Here is an 8643-nt window from a genome sequence, read left to right on the forward strand (position 1 = left end):
TCAATTCCAAATTAATATTCTGTCGGAAGTATTTTTGATGGTATTTGTGTGTTAATAGCTTCTTAACTGATTTAAATCATATATTTAAGTTGTGCTGATGCGCCACTAACGTTGCCAACGGTTTTGATTTGTCCCCTGAAAACATGTCCAACTAATTCTTTATGTTTCTGTCCATGGAGGAGTTTGATAATTAGTGAATGTATTTAACAAGTAAATTAGTTTACCTCAAAACTAGGATGTGTTGATATGTAGTTTACAACATTTGTTCTTAATTGTTCGGGAGACATAACGTCTGCGCCAATTCTATCTAGCTGGCATGTGATTGCTTCAAAAAAACAATTCCCATTCCCTGGTGTTTGACCTCTGTATTCTAAGCCATGGGATGAACAGTTCCTCTTAAGTCTCTCAACTATTAATGTTTGTTCCTCGTTTGAAGCTATGGATTGCTTTATAGCAATTTGTAGTTCATCAGGTGTTTGGAATGATTTCCCTTAATATTAGAATATAAGGTTAAAATTTCTTCACTACAAATTTACCGCTAAATGACATTGTTTATACATACTTATGTGTATTCAATTGTAATAAAAACGTATCATTGAAAATATTACTTGTTTATTCAGGGATCATTTGACAGATTTGTTAAGAGTGATATGATTCTGGGTAAACTCTGAATTTTACAATAAAATATGAATTATGATTCTTTCATTTCTTTGTGAGGTTGTTGACATTCACCTCTTTAGAATTATAAATTAACTTTTTCAGACCTTCTGCTCTGAAATATTTGTATCACAAAAGTCTGACATTTTTGGCTATTCATAAATTTATTCAAAAACAATATTTGACTTTGTTATTCATGATTATTGAAAGCAATGATAATATGCTGGTGGTTGACTGGTTTTGTGTAAATTATTTTGTTTTGAATTAAACAAATAAAATGAAGATACAGAACCAAAAACATTCTAAAATTTGAATGATGGCAGCAACTAGATGCATGTAATTGGTATTGACATTTTGTTTTAGAAAATGTGTGTGGAGGTGTGTATGTGTGTTGGTATGTTGGTGTGTGTATGTGTGTTGGTGTGTTGGTGTGTATGTGGGTGTGCTGGTATGTGTGTGTGGGGTGGTAAAAATTTGATATGAGTCCTTTCTTTTTACTAATAAAGGGCATCATAAGAAAATTGAAATAAAACACTGATCAGTATTAAGTGAACTGCCAAAGTGTGTTATGTACACTAGTTTTGAGATAATAAACAAATGATAAAGTAAGGAATAAACCGCAAACCAATTCCGTGTAATGATGTTTGTCTTGTTCCCGATTTTGTGTTTATTGTCGTGGCTTTGTCAATTTGGTTATGACAAGTGGATTTGATTAAATGCCTTTTGAATTTTCTGTTTTTCAGTTTCCAATTTGCGTGCCAACAGATATATTCAACTACAAAAGTCTACAGTATTAACATAAAAATAACACTACTGTGTTATAAATGTATATCTATAATATAATACAGATAAAGAAATAAATCACCTGATGCTAAGCATATCTTTTCTTTCATCTCATTTGCTTTTTCTGTTAAGGTTTGTGCGTGGCGAAGAATATACTGTTTTGAATTTGTATTACATGCTAAAATGGTAGGGAAATATAATATTTGTGCGTGTAATTTCCTAGAATAAATCATATTTTTTCAATTTGCATATGTACACAAAAAAACAAAAACAGTAACAATTTTCGATTTGTTGGAATAAGATACTAATTTTGAAACACTTTTAAAAAAAATATATACGCAGTCGCTGAGCCATTACAAATTGGCCAAGGATAATTGATCGTAGCTGAATAAAGTTTTAAAAAATGAAGAGCATATTATCCATGCCATCGGTCGTTGTAAAATATTTAGCATAAAAGGTCAATCCGTGGTAAAATCAGTATAAATTCAAGCCTAAATGAATTATTTCTCAATTGTATGATCTAAACAGCGTAATCTATACAATACTGTATGAAAAATATCACGACATTTGTGGCGGTTTGGGCATAAATGAGAAAACACAATTCATACCCAATTCTCTGGCTTTTTTCTCCAAAGAGGTTGCCTCAATATATATGGCTTCAATCTGTTTTTTAACTTCTTCCTTTTCTTCATGTCGCAATTCATGGAGGTCTTCCAAATTAAAGTTTTCCAAACCTGTAAGATATGGAAATGGCGGAATAAATAACGATGTTTCAAATATACACCGCGATAATGTATCATAATTTGACATTCCTTAACTATAATTTTGGAATTTGTGCAGTTTTTCTAGTTTTTGAAGTATTTGATTTGTACTATCAACCCTACGTTTCGAATTCTGATTTTAGGAATTGAATATTGGTCTTAATATGACCTCTACTATGATTAATGAAATAATTATGTTTGAAACTGTAACCATTACCTTCAAAATCGCCTGTTACACCTGTCATATTTCCTCTATTTAATTCACGAACAAAAAACCCTGTAATGAGAATGTGAAATATATCATATTTATTTTTAAAATGTCAACAAAATCTTTTTTTTATTAATTGTATATAACCGGAGAAACCATGAGACCCCTTAAAAGTCATATAATTATATATAGGATGAACAGATTTAACCAAAATGAATTGCAGTTCAGGGTAATAAGAGGTTGCCTAAGACATTATTTGCGTCAGATTACCAAAAGTAAATAAATTATAGGATGGGTATCCAGAGATATCCATAATCATTATCTGTTTATGATGAGCAATATTCATATTCAATATAAATGTTGCGGGAAGTGTTAACCAAATTTAACATCTGGATAGTGTGAAACGAGATAATCGATGCCAATAAAGATTCATTAATTATGAATTGTGACCAGAACCTAAAGTTAATACCTGTGTATGGTGACCAAAGGTAACCACATTCAAAATCTGTAAAGGGTGACCAGAGGTAATTTAAGTAAATATATGTATACGATGACCGGAGGTAATCTCATTCAATAATATGAAAGGGTTACCCAATTCGAAATCTGTGTAGGGGGGCCAGAGGTAAACATATTTAATATCTGTGTAGAATGACCTGAGTTAACCACATTCAATATCTTTTAAATTGACCAACGATATTCATCTTATGAACTGTCACCATAGTTAACATAAGCCAATTTATTGTAGGGTGACCAAAAGTAACCATTTTCAATATCTGTGTTGGATGACCAGAGGTAACCATAGCCAATATCTGTGTGGGTGACCAGAGGTAACCATATGCAATATCTTTGTAAGGTGACCAGAGGTTACCTTAGTCAATATCTGTGTAAGGTGTCCAGAGGTAACCTTATTCAATATCTGTGTAGGGTGACCAGAGGTAACCATATTCACAATTTTGGTAGGGTGACCAGAGGTCACCCTATTTAATATCTTTGTAAGTTGACCAGAAGTAACCATATTCAATATTTTTGTACGGTGACCAGAGGTAATCACATTTAACATCTTTGTAGTGTGACCAGAGATTACCAAATTAAACATCTAAGTAGGGTTAATAAAGGTACCTAAATTCAATATTTATGCATGGTGTCTAAAGATAAATAAATGTATATCTGTGTATGGTGACCCGAGGTAACCACATTAAAAAAAAACAATTGCTATATATATTTGTTGACAACGGCTACATAATTTAATATATGTGTACACCGACCAGAAGTGGCTATATCAATTATAAAAGTAGCGCAAAAAGTGTGCACCGAGATAACCATTGCTAACCAAATTCATTATTTATGAATTGTAACCATAGGTAACATAAGCCAAATTTTTGTAGATTGACCAAAGGTAACCATAGCCAATATCTATGTGGGTGACCAGAGGTGACCATGTTCAAATTATGCGTAGAGTGACCAGAGGTAACCATACTTAATATATGTGTAGGATGACCAGAGGTAACCACATTCAAACTCTTTTTAGATGATCAAAGATAACCATATGCAATATCTTTGTAAGGTGACCAGAGGTAACCATATTCAAAATTTTAGTAGGGTGACCAGAGGTAACCATATTCAAAATTTTGGTTGGTTGACCAGAGGTTACTATATTCAATATCTTTGTAGGGTGACCAGAGGTAACCATATTCAATATTTTTGGAGGGTGACCAGAGGTAACCACATTCAACATCTTAGTAGTGTGACCAGAGATTACCAAAATAAACATCTTAGTAGGTTTAATAAAAGTACCTACATTCAATATTTATGCATGGTGTCTAAAGATAAATAATTTTATATATGTGTATGGTGACCCGAGGTAACTACATTAAGAAAAGGCAATTGCTATATATTTTTGTTGACAATGGCAACATAATTTAATATATGTGTACATCGACCAGAAGTTGCTATATTAATAATAAAAGTAGCGTAAAAAGTGTGAACCGGGATAACCGATGCTAACCAAATACATTATTTATGAATTGTAACCATAGGTAACATAAGCCAATTTATTGTAGGTTGACCAGAGGTTACCATTTTCAATATCTGTGTAGAGTAACAAGAGCTAACCATACTCAATATATTTGTAGGGTGACCAGAAGTAACCACAATCAATATCTTTTTAGATGACAAAAAAAACCATATCCAATATCTTTGTTAGGTGACCAGAGGTAACCATATTCAAAGTTTTGGTAAGGTGACCAGAGGTTACCATGTTCAAAATATGTGTAGGGTGACCAGAGGTAACCATAGTCAATATATGTGTAGGGAGACCAGAGGTTACCACATATAATATCTTTTTAGGTGACCAAAGATAACCATATGCAATATCTTTGTAAAATGACCAGAGTTAACCTTATTCAATATCTGTGTAGGGTGACCAGAGGTAACCATATTCAAAGTTTTGGTTGGGTGACCAAAGGTAACCTTATTCAATATATGTGTAGGGTGACCAGAGGTAACCATATTCAAAGTTTTGGTTGGGTGACCAGAGGTAACCTTATTCAATATCTGTGTAGGGTGACCAGAGGTTACCATATTCAATATCTTTGGAGGGTGACCAGAGGTAACCACATTCATCATTTTGGCAGTGTGACCAGAGGAAACTATATTCAAAGTTTTGGTTGGGGGACCAGAGGTAACCTTATTCAATATCTGTGTAGGGTGACCAGAGGTAACCATATTCAATATCTTTGGAGGGTGACCAGAGGTAACCACATTCATCATTTTGGCAGTGTGACCAGAGGTAACCATATTTAAAGTTTTGGTTGGGTGACCAGAGGTAACCTTATTCAATATATGTGTAGGGTGACCAGAGGTTACCACATTCAAAAAAGGCAATTGCTATATATATATGTGTGTGTTGACAATGGCAACATAATTCAATGTATGTGTACAGCGACCAGAAGTTGCTATATTAATTATAAAAGTAGCGCAAAAGTGTGAACCGGGATAACATATGCTAACCAAATACATTATTTATGAATTGTAACCATAGGTAACATAAGCCAATTTATTGTAGGTTGACCAGAGGTTACCATTTTCAATATCTGTGTAGAGTAACAAGAGCTAACCATACTCAATATTTTGTAGGGTGACCAGAAGTAACCACAATCAATATCTTTTTAGATGACAAAAAAAAACCATATCCAATATCTTTGTTAGGTGACCAGAGGTAACCATATTCAAAGTTTTGGTAAGGTGACCAGAGGTTACCATGTTCAAAACATGTGTAGGGTGACCAGAGGTAACCATAGTCAATATATGTGTAAGGAGACCAGAGGTTACCACATATAATATCTTTTTAGGTGACCAAAGATAACCATGTGCAATATCTTTGTAAAGTGACCAGAGGTAACCTTATTCAATATCTGTGTAGGGTGACCAGAGGTAACCATATTTAAAGTTTTGGTTGGGTGACCAGAAGTAACTTTATTCAATATATGTGTAGGGTGACCAGAGGTAACCATATTCAAAGTTTTGGTTGGTTGACCAGAGGTAACCTTATTCAATATCTGTGTAGGGTGACCAGAGGTAACCATATTCAAAGTTTTGGTTGGGTGACCAGAGGTCACCCTATTCAATATCTTAGTAGGGTGACCAGAGGTAACCATATTTAAAGTTTTGGTTGGGTGAACAGAAGTAACCTTATTCAATATATGTGTAGGGTGACCAGAGGTAACCATATTCAAAGTTTTGGTTGGGTGACCAGAGGTAACCATATTCAATATCTTTGGAGGGTGACCAGAGGTAACCACATTCATCATCTTGGCAGTGTGACCAGAGATTACCAAAATAAACAGCTTACTAGTAGGTTTAATAAAGGTATCTACATTCAATATTTAAGTATGGTGTCTAAAGATAAATAACTTTATATCTGTGTATTGCGACCCGAGGTTACCACATTCAAAAAAGGCAATTGCTATATATATGTATGTGTGTGTTGACAATGGCAATATAATTCAATGTATGTGTACAGCGACCAGAAGTTGCTATATTAATTATAAAAGTAGCGCAAAAGTGTGAACCGGGATAACCGATGCTTACCAAATTCATTATTTATGAATTGTAACCATAGGTAATATAAGCCAATTTATTGTAGGTTGACCAGAGGTAACCATTTTCAATATCTGTTATTGTTTACCAGAGGTTACCTTTTTCAATATTTGTGTACGTTGATCAGAGGTTACCACGTTCAATTTATGACCGAAGTTTACAAAATTAAATATTTAAGTAGGCTAACTATAGGTAACCAAATTAAATATTTATGCATGGTGACTAGAGGTAATCAAGTTTTCTATCTGTGTAAGATAAGAGGTAACCACATTCAAAATATGTGAAGGGTGACCAGAGGTAACCCAATTCAGTATTTGTGTAGGGTAACTTGAGGTATTTAAAGTTCATAATTCAATATTTTAGTAATTTATGTATGATTAATCATATTAAAACTCTTGCACAGTCATCAGTACATTTTCATTATTACCGGACTTAAGAAAGAACTCACACGATGGGAGCGTTCAAGACATGATTAAGAAGATTCCTGTTGTTCCTTACTTTTTTAATGTTGTTGTAAATTTCTTTTGGTATATCTGTTTACTCCTTGGTTTTGATTGTATTTGTCTTAGTAGGGTGACCAGAGATTACCAAAATCAAGACATATTTAGGGTAACAAGAGGTAGTTAAAGCCAGTATATAGGTTTTGAAACCGAACATAACTCAATTAAAAGTATTTGAAAGATGTCCAGATATAACCGTGATCATTATCTGTGTAGGATGGCAAGTTTATAACTAATTCAAACATCTGTGTTGGGTGACCAGAGGTTTCAATATTCAGTATATGTGAAGGGTGACCAGAGGTAACCATATGCAATATCTTTGTAAGATGACTAGAGGTAAACTTATTCAATATATGTGTAGGGTGACCAGAAAGAACCATATTCAAAATTTTGGTAGGGTGACCAGAGGTCACCATATTCAATATCTTTGTAGGGTGCCCAGAGGTAACCATATTCAACATCATTGTAGAGTGATTAGGGGTTAACCATATACAACATCTTGGTAGGGTGTCCATATATTACCAAATTAAACATCTAAGTAGGGTTATTAAAGTTAAATAAATTCAATAGTTATGCACAGTGTCTAAAGATAAAAAATAGAATATATGTGTAGGGTGACCAGAGGTCACCACAATTAATTATGTAAAAGGTGACAAGGTGCAACAAAATTCAATATCTGTGAAGGCTTGCCGGGTTGACAAGAGGTAACCAAATTCAATATCTTATAATGTTTATTGCAATTCAATACATGTGTTGGGTGACCAGAGGTCACCACAATTAATTATGTACAATTAATTATGTAAAAGGTGACAAGGTGACAAGATGTATAGAAATTCAATATCTGTTTAAGGGCCATTCAATATCTATATCTGTGTCAATTAATTAGAAGAACCACTGTAAATTTATCTGCAAAGGAAGTAAGGTTAATAAAGTTACTATGCATTTTGTATCAAATGACCAGTGTAACTGTATGCACTATTATTTTCTGTATAGGGTGACCAGAGGTAACCAATGGCAGTTTAAAGGTACCCGAGTTCGAGGCATACCATCTTTTTAGTTATATTTCATGAGAGTGCAATATAGGCCATTAGGTTATTTTTTTTTCTGAAAAATAAGACATATCACTCGTTAATAGAGTTACAGATGAATCTTCTATGCATTTTCAATTGTTTGTTTTGAGTGAATCATTATGATTATTGATTATTTGTGTATTATTTTTTACTTTTTGTACCTCTCTCAACAGTATCCTTTGAAATATGGTGATTCCAGAACTTTGCATTAAGCTCATATCCGTATTGTATAACAGCAATTATAAACTGAGTATGCTGCACTGAGTATCCCCTTAGTAACGTACTTTCACTTTAAACCGGAAATCATGTACTATTTTTTGTCGCGTATAGACTCAATTTTAACCGTTTCTGTTCAGGTGACCAGTGGGCACCGTTCAGCGTAACTATCATCCTTGTGCGAATGTTTAACATGGATTCTCTGTAAATATCAACCATGCCAGATAAAGGGTGTGGCACGCATAGTCTCAGAAAAGCTTTAAACTTTGTCAGTTATCACACTTTTATGAATAAATGAAAAAATAATATTGATATTGTTGCTATGGACCATGGTTGCCATGGTAACAGGC

At 33.6% G+C, this 8643-nt stretch overlaps 1 protein-coding gene and 1 long non-coding RNA gene across 2 annotated transcripts in view; both read right to left on the reverse strand.

Moving 5' to 3' along the window:
• Positions 1-8643, reverse strand: part of LOC127717677 (nicotinamidase-like) — a 165781-nt gene that overhangs the window by 90366 nt on the left and 66772 nt on the right. The gene's annotated exons all lie outside the window — the stretch shown is intronic.
• LOC127717683 (uncharacterized) lies at positions 1776-8440 on the reverse strand. Its single transcript, XR_007989293.1, has 3 exons — positions 8239-8440; positions 2419-2478; positions 1776-2174 (listed from the first exon to the last, which is right to left on the reverse strand). It is a non-coding gene; the product is annotated as an uncharacterized LOC127717683 (long non-coding RNA).

Source organism: Mytilus californianus, unplaced genomic scaffold (genome assembly GCF_021869535.1).
Source record: "Mytilus californianus isolate M0D057914Y unplaced genomic scaffold, xbMytCali1.0.p SCAF_10, whole genome shotgun sequence".
NCBI classification, from domain to species: domain Eukaryota; kingdom Metazoa; phylum Mollusca; class Bivalvia; order Mytilida; family Mytilidae; genus Mytilus; species Mytilus californianus.